We start from the raw sequence: 16,587 nt of genomic DNA, 5'->3' as shown, positions 1-16,587 counted from the left end.
TGAATTAGATGGTCTGGTCCAGCACAGCCCCTCTGATGTTCTTAAAAGGCTCCCCCCCCCCCCCCCACGCACCCCGCACCCCGCACCACCTCAGCGGTCTATCTTAAGAGAATGGCTGGGGTCCCCATCTCAAATGCCTCCTCAGAAACAACCCAAGGTGGGGAACAGGCCAAGAAGAAACGACAGGTGGGGATGGGTGGGGGATGGGAGGCAGCCGTCTTTAAATTCGTGTTAAGGATGCCGGCGGAGTGCTTTAAATCACGGGAGCGGCATAGCGTCTGAATCGCGAGGGCAGGTCACAGAAAGAAACAGGACGCCTTTCCTCACCCTTTCTCGCTGCTGTTCCGTTTCTTGCTTTGCATAACGGAGGCGAAGACGTGACCGTTGTGGAAACCCTGTTTTTTATTATTATCTGTATTATTTTTTAAAAGCCGGTGTCTGAGCGAGCGAGGAAAAGCGCTCCACGCTCCCCCCACTTTCAGCACCGGCCGGCGCGCGGACAGCGACTTCCCGAGCGTGGCCCCTCCCCTCGGCCCATTACCTCCGCGCCCGGCCAACCAACGGCCGCGGCGTCCGGCGTCGCCACGGGTTTTCCCCGCCTCTTTTCTGCCCCTCCCCTTTCCCCCCCTCACCCGAGCATCCCGCAGGGCTCCCTCGAGCGCCGGGCTCGCGCGGCTCACGTGACCCGACAGGTACCTCTCCTCCCCCCCCCACACCCCGCTTCGTGGCCACGCGCTCCCAAGTAGCCTCAGTTCGAACCCCTCCCCCACCTCCTCTGAGGGTGGGGGGAGACGTTAGAGTTCCCCAAGGAGGAAGAGCGCGGGGTTTCCATGGCAACAGGGGGGTTCCCCCCCCCTCCGCCAAGGGAAGGGATGTGGGTATGAAGAGGGTATGGAAGGGATGAGGGTATGGAAGGACAAGGGAATGAATGAAAGGGGGGATGTAGGGTTATGCTGGAGGAGGAGAGTGCTTGAGGGGCAGTGGATGAGGAAGAAGGAAGTGGGGGGGTTGCTGGGGAGCGAGCATAAATGGGGGGTTCTTGGAGCAATTGTTCTAGGGTCTGGGGTGATTCATGAAGAGGGTGTGCTCTGTAGAAGCCACAGGAAAGGAAGGGCCCTGGGAAGGGGGGAACACACCCTTTAAGCTTCCCCTTGCCAGAGTAAGGGGATGCACCGTGGCTAAGCAGTGGAGCATCTCCGTGGCACGCCTGTGGTCCTCAGGTCAATCCGGGCCAGGACTGGGCAGGAGGTTACATGGAAGGCCTCTGCCTCAGATACTAGAGAAAACACACACTGATGACCTTGACGGAGCAGCGAGGGGTGCGACCCAGTCTTGTATAGTCATTTGTGGAAGAATTTGTTGTTTGAAAATGCAAATGTAATGCTTTTTGGGTTGTGGGTTCTGTGGGAGCAGGTAGTGTTGCTGGGCTGAGAGCGTAGGCAGTACTGACCTTGACAGATTTATGGCTTGACTAAGCTTCAGTCATTGTGTGTATGTATATTAAGATTTTAAAAAAACATATACGTATACATCAATGGGATGCTTTATCAGCAGTTTGACTTTTAGGGGAGCCGCTGATGTTACTGATCTGTGCCCATACAATCCCTGTTACTCAGCACCGGCTGGATGCATTTGAAGGAAGCAGAGAATGTTTATGACGATAGACTTCAGTGGCTGTAGTCTAGCCAGGCATGTAACCTAAATTGATGGGGTCATCTTTCCTTTAAAAGATACATAAATTTTATACTAATGTAATCTGGCTGGAATTTGTACATCTGGCTGAGCTAGTCAGGGCCTTGAAGATCTTTTCTGCATCACCTGATCTCCCTGTGGACTCACAGATACAGGCTGGAAATATATATTTTTAAAAAATGATAAATAGACAGGAAAAAGGGTATATAGCAGTATAAAGAATTACTTTAAAGCAGAGCCAGTAAATTTATGAGATGGTTGCTTAAGGATCCTTGTATATCTAAAAGAAAACATTTAGTTTTGCTTTTGTTACAGAGTTGTGTCTGTGCATAAGACAAGCAGTACTTTATTTCCTCCTGTACATCCCATGAAAAATGGTAAAAAAAGTTTCCAGTGCATATTTATCTCGCATATAATAGAACCATGCTCAGGAATATTTTCTTATATGTTCAGGATACAGTGTTAGTTGTTCTTAGAAACTATTTATTCCTAGGGAAATGTGTTTTTCTGTGTTCTTATTCCAAATGTTAGTTCATGGCTGTAAGAAATTATGATGAGGAAAGTTATTCTCAAGATTACACTATCATGTTGTCCCTTTATTAATCTCAACAACAACAACAACAACAACAACAACCACCTTTATTTGGCATTTAGAATTTTATTAATCTATGATGCAGCCTTTCCTGATACCCATAACATGGAATTTGCCTTTGTTACATACTGGGCCGGTGTTTTCATTGAGTTATGCATCTTGATTCCAAGAGTTTTTTGTTTTACAGGCTTAGCCCTACTCCATGTCCAAATCAATGTGTGTGATTTGGTGTTATTTGAAAGTGAGCTATTCCCGACTCTGAACTTATGAGTACATTTCATAGTTCTAGCTCTATATAAATAAATTAAGTGCAACCCCATTGCTTGTTGTCTTTCATTGTGGAAGGTGCTAATTCTTTCCTACTCCATTTTCTTTATCCTGCTACTGATCTTTAAAGAAGGCCTGTCCTTTTGCACCATGATGTCAACGTTCATTCAAAAGCTTTTGGTGAATGACTTCTTCAAAAGTATTTTGGAAATAAAGATGATCGGTGTCTACTTAAGCACATCTGAGTATTTGGTGACAGTTTCAAAGAATTCTAAAAGACTTTACATAAACCATACTGATATTTTCCTCAGCAAGGCTGCTCTGCTATTCTATATTTTGGTTAGAAGATCAACAATTTCACATCTGGGCTCCTTAAGAACTCTTAGAAGCATGCATGCAGACTTGATTATGTTAATTTGTGATATGTCAGTTAGCCCTAGAACTTCATAGATGTATTTGACTTAGGTCTTCAAATGCTTCTCCCAGGAAAAATTGACCCAGACTGTCTGACATCTTCTGCATGAAAAATAAGGCAAAGAGTTATGTGTATTAAGTTCCTCCACAATCTTCTCCTTTACCAATCCTTTGACTTCTTTATCAAGCAACTGTCCAGCCAACCTCTCTGGCAAGTTTCCTGGCTTCTAATTTATTGTTTTGCCAAAAACAATCTTAGTAATATGCTCTTCCAGTTCCTTGTTATAATCCTTCTTTGTTGGTAGCTGAGCGTTGTTTCCCCACTGATAGTTGCTTTGGAACCTCTCATGCCGCTCTGCTAGAGCAACAGCTGTTCACCTGTCTAAACAGCATTCCCCATTTGTGAAGAAGGGGAAAGATGCTGTTGCTGGTGTCAGCTCCTTGCCAAGTGCGGAGTCCCTAGTTACCTTACCCTCTTTGCTCCACCCCCCTCATTTCTTCCCGGGGTTGATTCCTCAAGATGGGCCAAAAACAGCGGTGTGAAAATGGTGTGAAAACATTATAAACCCTTTTACACCTTTTAAAACCCCCTTTACACCGTTTTCATACCGTTTTCACACTGCTGTTTTTGGCCCATGCGGAATCAGCCTTCATTTTAGTTTGGTAAACCTAAAGGAGCATGATTTGGGGAGGTGAAGGAGTGGAGGTGCTTAGGATCCAAGTCAGAGTTCCTTTAAAAAAAAATATTTATTTATTTATTTTCATTTTGATGTGGCTCACTTTTGTAAAGAAGCTTTCTTGCTCACTATAGCTTCCTCCATTTTGCTTTTTAACCACACAGAGTCGGGAATAGTCCTCTTGGATTTATTTATTTTTATTTTACTTCATTTTTACCCCACCCTTCCCCAACTCAGGTCAGGCCCAGGGCAGCTTCCAACAACAATCGCACACGAGTATAATGTCATGTCAGGCATGCATTCACAACAAAAAAATTTAATAGAAGTAGACAATGCAGATCTTCGTATCTTTTCAAATAGGTGAATGCATTTCATCTGAACATCTAGATTCCAGTCCTGTAGCACCTTAATGATTAACAAGATTTTTGGGAGTCCTTTATTGGTCTCTGACGTGGTCTCTGAGGACATAAATGTAGGTGTTCTACTGAAGACCAGTGTGGCTACTCTTTGACACATTTTATTTGAGTCTCTGTTGTTGTTTTCAAAGCTTCCAAGCATCCTGAAGATACTTGATCTTTCTCGCTTTCTGGGTTAACCAGTCTCCACACTTTGAGACATTTCCTGTCTTGATATTAAAGGTTGTTATGTTAAACTCCCTGGGAAACTTCGCAGGTACTATCATATCGACTTGGATAGCCCTGAGTCACTTTGCCTGAGCAACCTGACAGGTCTTTCATCTTGCATCACATCTTTACAATAATTGTAAGCAGTGTCTTGTGTTGACTTCTCTCTCGTTGGCTTCATGATTAATCAACCTGAAGCACAATCATTTATCTTCAAATTTTGTTTCTTTGTTGTGACTCAAATGCATATAAAATTGAACAAATTCAATTGCATTCAAGAGGGGAAAAAAGAGCTTTGGAAGAAGGGCAGTTAATGGAAAAAGAGGGTTGACAAATGCAAATGACCGTAAGTTTACATAGCATAATTTCCAAACTAAGGAGCCCTGGATATTATAGCAGCTTTTCTGGCATTTGCCAGAATTTTTTTTAGCCTATACTCTGTTTGTATTCTACAATCTCATCACTAGCTGATGGTCTGTCAGTGCAGTGGGAAGTTAGTGTCACTGATTCTCTGTTCTGCCAGTTCAACCCTCTCGGCTTCATCTTCTGACCTCTTAACTCTTGACAATTTCTTCTGTGCATCTTTGCTTTTTGCCTACCCTGCTGTTTCTGGTGACACTGCTCTGAAGTTACAGGCAGCTCATGAATGAGTGGCCTGAAGGCTCGCATGCCCCTCTGTGATTTCAAAGGTCCTGATGGAAGCCAATGGTGGCACAGCCCTTCTGGCTGCTATTGTTTCAGCATTAACATCGCAGAGAGCCTTGCAAAGGCTAGGACCAGACCGCTGGCTGGTTGGCGGAACTGGGGAAACTTGAGAATGTGGATTCTGAAGCCTGTGGGCAACTATTTGGATTGACAGCATAAATACTGCGTTTGCTCTTTGGACTTCTGAGTACTGTAACACCTTCTTTAGAACAAGAGCAGTCAAATAATCTTGGAGACTTTTTCTCAGGAATGCAGAGACAACACTTGCTAATTGTTGCACAGATGTTTCAGGCAGAACCTGAACTGAGTTGGGTTTCTGTTCTATATGAAGTTAGGTGTGCTGAAGCTCCCACTTGTATAAATGCGGTTAAATAAAAAGAATACCGTATATACTTGCATATAAGTTCTCCTGGGATTCTTTGCAAATGCTACCTCCTTCCGAACTCTTTTTTCAACTAAAAAGAATTTCTTGACCAGGAGCTACAAGTTCTACAAGACCAATGGCCAAGTAACTGTTCCCCCCCTTCTTTTTCAACATCAAATTCAAACCATGTGATCTGACGGGCAGAACTATCTGAGTATACTCCAAGAGCCCAAGCTTAGATGGATATACACTAGGGCTCAAGCCGAATTCCCTTCCCTTTGTTCTGTACTCCCAAGGGAGGTTTCCAACTGACCTCTAAGAGCCGAAATGCCCCCACTGTACTCAGTAGTGGGTGCAATCCATGGAACATATAATGCATAACTGCCCCAAATATGAAGAAGCTAGGACCAGGCTTTTGACTCTTCTTCCTGCTAAGTTTGAGGAATACTCTGTTGCCGGGAAGGTTGCATTCCCTACTAAACAACTCTTCTTCTGTGATTTTAAATTCTGTAGCTAAGGTTCCTTTAGGGAACTTTGGAATAATACCTGTGATGGTTTTATGTATGGAACACGGCTTGGATAATGCTGGATTTGTTATATTGGTATTATGCCTAATAAAAGGTTTATATATATGCATAATTCATATAAGCTTCAGCTTTTAAGCCCTTTTTTTTAGGGCTGAAAAATGCCCCCCCCTCTACTTATGTAATGCTGGTCCCACTCTACTGAGTAATTCTTGGGTGGCATTGGCCTCTCCTGCCTTCGCTTCTCTCCCGCCTTCTTCTCTGTCACTTCCTTTTCAGCAGCTTTTTCTCCAGCCTCGTTCTCCTCTGCCTTCTCCTCCACCACCTCCCGTCCCATTCACCCTCCATGGCCCCCAGCTTCTTCCCTCTCCCTCGACCCTCGCATTACCCGCATTCAAGATCTTCCTCCTTAAAAAAAAGCCTCCCAAAGGCTTCTGTGGTGTTCCTTTCCCCCAGCTGTAACTCCTTTGCCAGCTCAGCGCCCCGCTTCCCGATGGACCTTTCCCACCCTCGACTTGTACTCGAGTCAGTAAGGTTTCCCAGTTCTTCAAGGTAAAATTAGGTACCTCTACTTATATGCTGGTCAACTTATACATGAGTATATACAGGTATTCTGTTTTTCAGCTGCACCTTGATTTCTAACTTGACCCTTCTCTAAGGATTGGAATGGGTTACTATGTGTTTGTGGTGTGTTTGTAGAATACCAACACACGTTCATACAATGCATACTTGTGCACATCAATCCAATGCAAGCAGGCAAATATGCACTAATAATTTGCTAATTAATCTTACAAATGCAGTTTGAATAAAAATAGTGTATTTGTCTTAGAAACCTCAAGAAGCTGGGCAGGTTGTAGAAGTTTTTTAAACTTTCCAGGTGGAAGGAGAAGTCGTACTGACATTTTTTCATTAAAGTCATTGGCCATGCAAATCTTATTTGGTGGAATCCGATTTCCACCAAGCTTTATTTTAGACAGGCGTGCTTTTAGAAAGCAGCATTAAGGAGACTCAATATGGTACTACCGTGTTTCCCCGAAAATAAGACAGTGTCTTATATTAATTTTTGCTCCCAAAGATGTGCTATGTCTTATTTTCAGGGGAGGTCTTATTTTTCCGTGTTCTGTTCGTCAGGCATGCTTCCAAACAAAAACTTTGCTACGTCTTACTTTCGGGGGATTCCTTATATTTTGCACTTCAGCAAAACCCCTACTACGTCTTATTTTCAGAGGATGTCTTATATTCGGGGAAACAGGGTAGTTTGAAAAAAAATCTTTGTGCCCTTTTGTATGAAAGAGTTTTATGACTGTTTCCTGCATGGGGTGTTCTCACCAGCTGCTTATTTAGTTTTGGTTTGGACGTCGGTAGATTTGTACCGAGGATTTGCAATGCATGAATGAATAACTAACTGTAGAGCTTTTGTAAACTGCCAACATATGGCACAGTTCCTCTGAATAGGAAGGAGGCGAGAATAGTTTATCAGATGTGGTGTTTTGAGAAGAGTCTTATTTCTGTGGCATTGCATAGTCAGAGGTCCAAGGCTGGGCTGCTTCATGGGTAGTGTATGTAGCCTAGGCTGTTTAGCTTTACCCATTTTTTTTCCACCACCAGAGATATCTTGTTAATGTAGCAAGCAGTAAAATGTTCAGAAATTTCCCATTTAACAGCTTGGAAATATTCATGGTCTGATCACTGGCAATCTCATTTAGCTTGGATCAGCATTTAACCTTATCTGGAAGGGTAGGAACTCTTATAGATAAGGTTAAATGCTGATCCAAACTAAATGAGATTGCCAGTGAACAGACCATTAATCTATTGTCGAAGGCTTTCACGGCCGGAATCACTTGGGTGCTGTGTGGTTTCCGGGCTGTATGGCCGTGTTCTAGCAGCATTCTCTCCTGACGTTTCGCCCGCATCTGTGGCTGGCATCTTCAGAGGATCCAGCCACAGAGGCGGGCGAAACGTCAGGAGAGAATGCTGCTAGAAAACGGCCATACAGCCCGGAAACCACACAGCACCCAAGACCATTGATCTCTTGTCATCTTGTTTTGCTTGACTTTTACTATTCCCAGTGAATGAAACAGGTATCTGTTGGAGTGGCATGAAATTTTGCTAAGGTAAGTGCAAGGTCTTCACTGATTCCTTCCTGTCCAGATTTTGGAGATATAGAGTTGGTGACAGTGTAGGCCAGGGGTCTGCAACCTGCAGCTCTCCAGATGTTCATGGAGTACAATTCCCATCAGCCCCTGCCATGTAGTCCATGAACATCTGGAGATTTGGCCATGCTGGCAGGGGCTGATGGGAATTGTACTCCATGAACATCTGGAGAGCTGCAGGTTGCAGACCCGTGGTGAAGGCAAATCTATGATGGCATTTTAGAGAACCATAGCACTTTCCCCTCCTTCCTGAGATTTAAATTTAAGAGATTGCATTTAGATTTTCATTCCTGCTTTTAGGCTGTTTGGTCCCACTCCATTCATTTTCCATGATTTCTCGGTTCCTATAGCCTAGACTACCAGTAGGTTTAGACTCTGAATAAAAGTTTCATAAATGAAATCTGAATTGAATAATGTCTTGTGAGTGGATTAATCACACATTTGACCTGGGCTTGCTGCATGGAAATAGGAAAGACGAATCTGTGATGAGCTTTAAAAGTCATGTGGAACCTGATCTTTTCAGCAATTTCCATGTAGTGAAAGAGCAGTAAACTTATTTTAGTAATATGTGATAGTCTCAGATATTTTTAGAGGTCTCCAATAAAGGCATATGTCCCGGTGCACTGAGAATTTGGTTTCAGGGGGCATTTTTTGACCCCATGATATATGTAGTCACCTTGGTCTACCTGAGTTGGGTCATTCCAGAGATTGCAGCTGGTACCAGGCTAAGATTGTTATAATTTTCTTAGGGGGAAATTGGTCAAGGATAAGAGTTACAAATTGACATGAACAGTTTTGTCATCAGAGAATTTCTTGGTCAAGGGTTGACAATGTTTTTTTGTTGTGTTCAGAAGTCTTAAAGTGTATTATAATGATCCAGAAGCACGCTATCTACCATCTGAACACCCTGCAGTTGTTGGCCGATTTTCTTTAGTAGACATTGTAGCATTTTCTGAATGTGTACGAACACCAGCAGCAGTGGCGTAGTGGCTAACAGCAGGTGCACTCTGATCTGGAGGAACCGGGTTTGATTCCCAGCCCTGTCACTTGAGTTGTGGAGGCTTATCTGGGGAATTCAGATTAGCCTGTGCACTCCTACGCATGCCAGCTGGGTGACCTTGGGCTAGTCACAGCTTTTCGGAGCTCTCTCAGCCCCACCCACCTCACAGGGTGTTTGTTGTGAGGGGGGAAGGGCAAGGAGATTGTAAGCCCCTTTGAGTCTCCTACAGGAGAGAAAGGGGGATATAAATTGAAACTCTCCTCCTCCTCCTCCTCCTCCTCCTCCTCCTCCTCCTCCTCTTCTTCTTCTTCTTCTTCTTCTTCTTCTTCTTCTTCTTCTTCTTCTTCTTCTTCTTCTTCTTCTTCTTCTTCTTAATACTCAATTTTTGGGCAAGTTCTTTGACCAAGTGACAGGCATACCACTTCGTTCTTTCTTGTATGAAATAGATTATTTGGACCTGTCATTAAACATAATTCTGAGCATGATTTGTATATTTATTTAATGATGAAAAACTGTGACTCAAAAACTCTGTCCCTTAAGGCTATTTTTTTCATATTTTGCTACAGAGCTGGAAAAATCTCCAGATGTGCATAAAAATTAAAAACAAGTTGTGGGAGGGGTTTAAATTTCCCTAAAGTTGTCTAAAATCTCAAGAGATCACGGCTGGCACTGGGGTAGCCTAGCGACCAAGGTAATAAGAGTCTGGGGTAAAAAGGGAAGTTCAACCCACTTGATTGTGCCATCATTTATGATGGTATCTTTATGGGTTGGTTGGCTGAAGTTAGTTGCTGGGAGAACCAGTGCTGTGGTGGCTCTGATTTTATCTGCATGACCAGTTTCAGAAGATGGTGTTCAGGGACAATGACTCATCACCAGGCATTTGAAAAATGGAATCCTACAGGGTGTTCCTCCTTGTGTGGCTTTGATTAGAAACTACAGAGAACGGATGTCTGAGGACTTGGACTGAGGTGTCATCTGTACCCTTTTCAGAATAAAGATGATAAGAGATTTGTGAATCCATCCACCATTTCCTGGTGGATGGATTCTTTGTTCTAGAATGCCCTGCTTGGGTCCTAGTGCCTTTGGGACAGAACTAGGTAGGTACGAGGACCCAAACAGAATATTCTAGAACAAAGATGGTCCAGGAAATGACAGATAAATTCACAAATCTCCTGCCATCCTTATCTTGAAAAGGGTATATATGCAGATTAAAGTGCTCATTCCCATTAAATTTGGGGTAGCAATGCTTTATGGCATATTAATGGTTGCCAAAATTATTTACAATTAAATAAACAGACAAAACCTTGAAAATCTGCTATATGTCTTCAATATAGTAATGAGCTCCCAGTGTTCCACAACATTTCCCAGTTTTTTTTTTTTTAAATCAGTCCTGCCTCAAATTTCTCATTCCCCCCAGGCCTTCACATGTCTTGTCAGGGGAGTCAGTGAACATCCTGAAATGTTGTCTAGAAGAAGTAATGGTCTGCATGAATGGCCATTTGTTGAAGCTTCGTTCAGATAAGAGTGGAATACTGTTGATTGGCACTAAAGCCACACGGGGCTTGTGGAGGCGTCCTTCTCTGAATGGACTTGTTATCTTCTTTTAGAAGTGGGTTCACAGCTAGAGCGTGGATCTGGGCCAGTGGGTAAAGCACATAGCACATTTCAGTGGCTTTGGCTGATATGGCAACTGTTTTCTTTCTTTAAGAAGTATGATCTAGATCCAGTAATCCACGGGCCACACTAGACATGATGGTGTCCTTGTGGCTATGCCGACTGATGTATTTTTAAGATTATCTACTTCTATTACTGCTGTTTTAGATATTACGGTTGTTGTTTTTAATCATTTTTATCTAATTTCTTATTTGCCCCATTATTATTCTATTGTCTTTTCATGCTTTTAAATTGTAGCGTTCTGTATTTTTAAGATGGAACTTAACCAGAGGTGGGATCCAGCAGGTTCTCACAGGTTCCCGAGAGCAGGTTACTAATTATTTGTGTGTGCCGAGAGGGGGTTACTAATTGGTGATTTTGCCACGTGATTTTTGCCTTAGTTACGCCCCTCCTCTCAGCAGTAGCGCGCAGAACTTGAAGCAGTCTAGCAGGAGGTGCATCGGCATGCGTGGCAGCCTGCGCCTGCGTGCATTTGTTTCCCGCCCAAGGACCGGCACAGCGGCTGCGTCCTTGCCACAGCCCCACCCAGGAATGCCCCGCCCCCGGAATGCCCAGCCACGCCCCCGTCGTGCTCCGCCCAGCCCCATTGGTGCTACGCCACAGTTTGAATCCCACCACCATGGGAACCTGTTACTAAAATTTTTGGATCCCACCACTGAACATAACCACATCTAAAGTACCTTGAAAATGATGTTGTGAGAGTGGGGCATAACTCTTTGAATTCTCAGTTGTAATTATGGTAATTTTTTTTCCCTTTCAGTTGCTTGTAACTCTGTGCGATCAGATGAAAATCACTGTTCAGTTTGGGTGCTGATTTAATAGATTTTGTACTAATGCAGTTGTCTCAGCTTCTGTTCGTCGGCTTCTGTTTTTTTGTGCCGATCTTAAGTAGACCAGCCTAGGGGCTAAGACGACGGAAGTGCTCAGTGATCATATATTTCAGATCGCTAAGTGGTATTGCTGACCACCTGAGTTTCTGTTGCAGAACAACAGGGTGTGGGGAAAGGAATGGGAAATTAGATTTACAAGCCAAGATTGCTGTTCAGTTTACATAGTTGATGATATCACGAAGAAATGGCACAATTATCTTCATTAATTGAAACCTTGTGCTTTCGTAGACAAGTGGCTAATCCGTTAAATTGTCACAGTAATAACTTTTGTCGGAGAGAACAAATCTGTCTTTGACCTCGTGGATTATCCATCTAGTAAATGGATTATTGCTTAAATGGGGGCATTGCCTGCACTTAGCAATTCTGAAGGGCTATTAAAAAGTTGGCAGTTAACTGATGGAAAGGTGCTTCCTTTGCAGAAGAACAAAAGAGCCATGGGTAACTTCTAATCAAATTAAATTATAAATAAGATTTTAAATACTTCTCAATATTAAGCTGAAACATGACGTTCATTACGCCTTATTACATTTATTAATCTATTTATATAGGTATTTCCCACTTATCTGACAATAGTCTGCCAAAGTGGCTTAGGTTGATAAAGAAACAGATCCTGCCTTCAGGGTTACAATTTGAACAGACAAGATGCACGGAAGAAAAGATAGTGGTGAAAGCTCAGTTTGATTAAACGTATGTGCAACTGTCAAGACTGTCCTCTGCCCTCCCTTCTCCAGTCACAGGGCAACAGGAAATTGAAGGTTTGTTGTTTTGAGGCTGTTTGTTTGTTTGTTTGTTTGTTTATGGCAGAATGGGTGGAAGCAAACTCCCTGCCTTTTCGGATGACTGGCTCCAGGCTGGCCTTTCTCTTGTTCGTTTGTTTTGTATTTACTTTGTTTATAGTCTGCCTTCCTTGTTGAGTCTGAAGATGTCAAAATTAGAACTCGATGCAGTGAAAACTGTGTGATGTGTCCACCGTAATAAAATAGGACTAAACAATTAGAAAGCAACGCAATAACGCTAATAGAATCAGTAGGCCGAATTGGAAAACATGAATGAAGTAGGTAAGCAGTCAGTCAGTTTTCAGTCAGTTTTATTACGGCCATTAGGCCAGCAAAAAAGAATAGAGAAGAACAAGAAAAGGGAAGAACAATAAACAAAAGAAAAATCGAATTTGTACAGAAATCCACGATACAGAATCCACACAAAGAATATCATCAGCTTGTAGCATTACCACGGTCACCCTCATGGTCTTGGTCCCAACATGACTCTTCTCTTACTATATGCCAGCATACAAAATTTAGCTACCTGCTGAGATATAGGAGAAACTCGGTCTTCCAGCAAAATTCTCACAAGAACTGAATCAGAATTAACTCTAGTTAAATTTCTGTACTGGATAAACAATGGATGAATTAAAGCCTCCCTTTCCCCTTTATGGAGTTCACAATGCAATAAAATATGTAATACAGAGTCCACTTCCCCTGAGTTGCAAACACATAGTCTCCTATGTCAGTGTAAGGATTTTTTTGAGAATCTGCCCACATTAGAATTGGCTGATGGAAGAAGCATCAAAAGCGGAGCCCTAGGAGGAAAAGGAAGAAGCCCAGCCCGGGACATTTTCAGTAGATGTTATATTGGACAGGTAAGGGGCAGCCGAGATACCTGTCCAAGATTTTAATGGTTTATATAACACCGGTAACAAGGAGAAATCTGTTTGCATTTCAATGTCATTGAGCCGTTGATAGACCAAGGCTGTTGCTCTGCAATGATCCAGTTCCAATAGTTGTACAGGATCCAAGCCACACTGTGTAAGTTTAAGTGTTATTTTTTCTAGCCAGCTTGGATATTGTAAGGAATTCCAACGAGGCAGAAATAAAAGGCTTTTGGTTGAAAGACCATTTATTCAGACATCTTAGAAAGCTCACACACATGACATGACAGGAATGGGCCTTCCCGCCCAGACCACAGGTTATAACCCCCTCGTTCCATCCCCCTCCCGGAGTCTCCAGTCCCATTCTCATGGGAACGGAATTCTCATCTCGCTCTAAGAGATAAGCCCTCTAACAGTGTGGTTGCTGTGGATTCTTTAGCCCGTTACCCGTGCCAGGAAGCTCAGTCAAGGACCAAGCGGCTGTGGAGAGATTCCGCACCACTGAGATCTTTACATTCTGCCTCTCCTAAGAAAAAACCTTGCCCCCCCCTGGTTTCAGTGGTAGGAAAGCATGATGAAAAGCAGAAATAGCCAGGGAGGGCATCGATATTTTCGAATACACCCATTGATTATATGGCGGAGGAAGAATATCCCACCCAAGAAAACTAAATACATGGCGTTTGCGATTAAAGCGAGAGTCCAGAATAGCATCAATTTCATAGTGCTTGTGGCCATCAATTATGGTCGGTTGAGGGTCTCTCCGGAGGAACCCGTGCCAGGCATCAGCAGGAGACTCCTTGAGCAAACTAGAATGAAAGAGGCCGGGATGGATATTACTTAAGGAATTAGAAGCGAGAGATTCTAAAAGCGAGAGCAGTAACATCATTGAGTCACTTTTGTAATCCCTAAAGCGGACCCACGGAATTTCTTGCCTAGCTTTGAATATTTGTGAAGCGTCTCTAAAAAAAGGTTCTTGGTAGACAAAATAGACCCAAGCCCCATACGTAAAGGAGAAAGTCAAGAGCGATGTTTATCCACCTAGAAACTTTTGAGGAGTCCTTGGCTTGCTGTAGGAGCAGTCTGGACCGTTTTTCCACCCCTCAGCCAGGGATAGAAATCCATTGAGATTGAACTCAGGAGGATGCAAGCGCCTCCGTGGAGCAGTTAGCAGGGCAGTTGAAAGAATTTGGGAAAGAGCGACCAGACACAATTTCAAAGGGAGTCTTCTGTGTGCTGCTATGAATGGCATTGTTGTAAGCGTACTCTACAAATGGAATTAAATGCAGCACCAATTGTCTTGATCCAGTGGTAGTTAGTGTAACAAGCGTAAATACTGCTCTAGAGTTCTGTTCGATCCCTCTCCCTGACTCACTGTCACTTTGAGGCGTGGTAGGGGGCGGCAACCGCCGGGGTGGTTCCCAACAAGTCCAGGAAAGCCTTCCAAAATTTGGAAATAAATTGGGGCCCGCGGTCGGACACCACCTTGGAGGGGGTGGAGTGTAGGCGATAGATATGTTGGATAAACAACCACGCCAGTTTCGGGGCAGAGGGAATGGTGGTGCAGGGGATGAAATGTGCTTGTTTGGAGAACAGGTCTACCACCACCCATAAAACAGTGTTTCCCTGGCTTTCCGGCAAATCCGTAATAAAATCCATTGAAATAACCTCCCAGGGCCGGGAGGCGACGGGGAGAGGTTTTAAAAGGCCATGGGGTTTTCCCGGGATGGGCTTGGCCTCCGTGCAGACCGAGCATCCCTTGATATAAGCCTCAATGTCTTTGCGCATGGCGCGCCACCAGAACTGGCGACGGGCCAGGTGTAGCGACGACGAACTGGCGACGGGCCACGAAAGGAAGGTCAGGATCGGGGTGTTTCAAAATGGGCTCGGTAGTGAAAGCTGACTTCAAATGCTGGAATGCCGCTTGACATTCCTGAGACCAAGGGAGGGGAGCCCCGGGCTTGGCAGCCTGAGAATCCTTGCCTTTGGTGCGTAAAAGATCTGTGAGTGGAAGGGCTAGTTTGGCAAATTGGGGTATAAAATCACGATAGAAATTGGCAAAGCCAAGGAAGGACTGCAATTCCTTTCTGTTGGTGGGGGCCGGCCATTGGAGTACTGCGTCTACTTTCGCAGGATCCATTTTTAAGCCTTCGGGTGAGATCCGATAGCCCAAATAGTCTATGGAGGACTGATGAAAACAGCACTTTGACAATTTCGCGAAGAGAGAGTTGTCAAGCAAGCGCGTTGTTAATACTCCTCCACGAACCACAGAGGTTTCATGCTCTTCCATAGTTTGCGAATAAATCAAAACATCATCTAAGTACACGACTACACCTTTATACAATAAATCTTGCAAAACTTCATTGATAAGGGCCATAAAAGCTCCGGGTGCTCCAGCCAAACCGAATGGCATTATTAAGTATTCATATTGACCAAATTTGGTATTAAACGCTGTTAAATGTTCATAGCCTTCCGCAATTCTAACCCTGTAATAAGCCTCTCTTAAATCCAACTTAGTAAAAATCCTGCCCTTGCCCAGTGCATCTAAGAGGTCTTTGATTAAGGGCAAGGGATAGGAGACGTGTATGCTTGGCAGGGTTGGCTAAAGAGGCTTGAATAGTAATGGGCGCGCTGCCTTCACTCACCGAATCCGGAGTAGGACCCATGTCCAAGGGCGCTGAAGATAGGCACACCGCCACTTCCCCCTCCTCGAAGTCCTCCTCGATGGCGGCCTTGGACGAACCAGTTGGGGGAGGACCAGACTTCCGTGGAGGCTTGGCAGCGGGGGTGCGGGAGACCGGGACGGCGGGCTTCTGTTTCTTGGGGGCAGTTGGCAGCCAGATGGCCAGGACCACCACAATAGAGGCATAATCCCCAAGCGGCGGTGGCGCTCAGATGTGGTCTACCGGTGGGGGAGACGGGTGAAGCTTGGCTTCTGCTTGAGTGGGATGGGAGGCAAATCAGTGAAGTGAGGTCTTGGTTGACGTAGGCGTCCCCCGCACCTGAGCGTAATCCAGACGAGGGCACGCAACTCTGTGAACCCAGATCAATCCACTCAGCTTGACCCCGGGTGCAGCGGAATGCGAGATGAGGAGTACTTGTTTCCAGTTTGGTATTCACTATAGCCTGAAAGAAGTATTCACATTTCAATGCGTTCAGGCCAGTCAGGAAGGAGAAGTTTAGTAGCCGCCGCGGCGAAATTCCACGGGCAAAATTCGGCAAAAAAGAGCCGATTGTTCCCTGTTGAATGGACTTTATGGTACGAATGAAAAGCTTCGTTCTCAGCATCAATGAGGATCTTGGAAGCGGAGCACGTGAAAGGCTTGAAGAAAATGCAGCCACTGTCGCGAAAGAGTATCATCCGCTTGCA

At 44.3% G+C, this 16,587-nt stretch overlaps 1 protein-coding gene across 1 annotated transcript in view; it reads left to right on the top strand.

The window, feature by feature from the left end:
* The first annotated feature begins 616 nt into the window (after nucleotides 1–616).
* LOC125438354 (2-oxoglutarate dehydrogenase-like, mitochondrial) overlaps nucleotides 617–16,587 on the top strand; it is a 53,835-nt gene continuing 37,864 nt past the window's right edge. The window contains exon 1 of the mRNA XM_048506766.1: nucleotides 617–692. The gene's annotated coding sequence lies outside the window, so the exon portion shown is untranslated. The remainder of the gene's footprint in view (nucleotides 693–16,587) is intronic.

Source organism: Sphaerodactylus townsendi, linkage group LG08 (genome assembly GCF_021028975.2).
Source record: "Sphaerodactylus townsendi isolate TG3544 linkage group LG08, MPM_Stown_v2.3, whole genome shotgun sequence".
Lineage (NCBI taxonomy): Eukaryota > Metazoa > Chordata > Lepidosauria > Squamata > Sphaerodactylidae > Sphaerodactylus > Sphaerodactylus townsendi.
The sequence above is the reverse complement of the archived record's forward strand: the minus strand, read 5'-3'. Positions and strand labels throughout refer to the sequence as shown.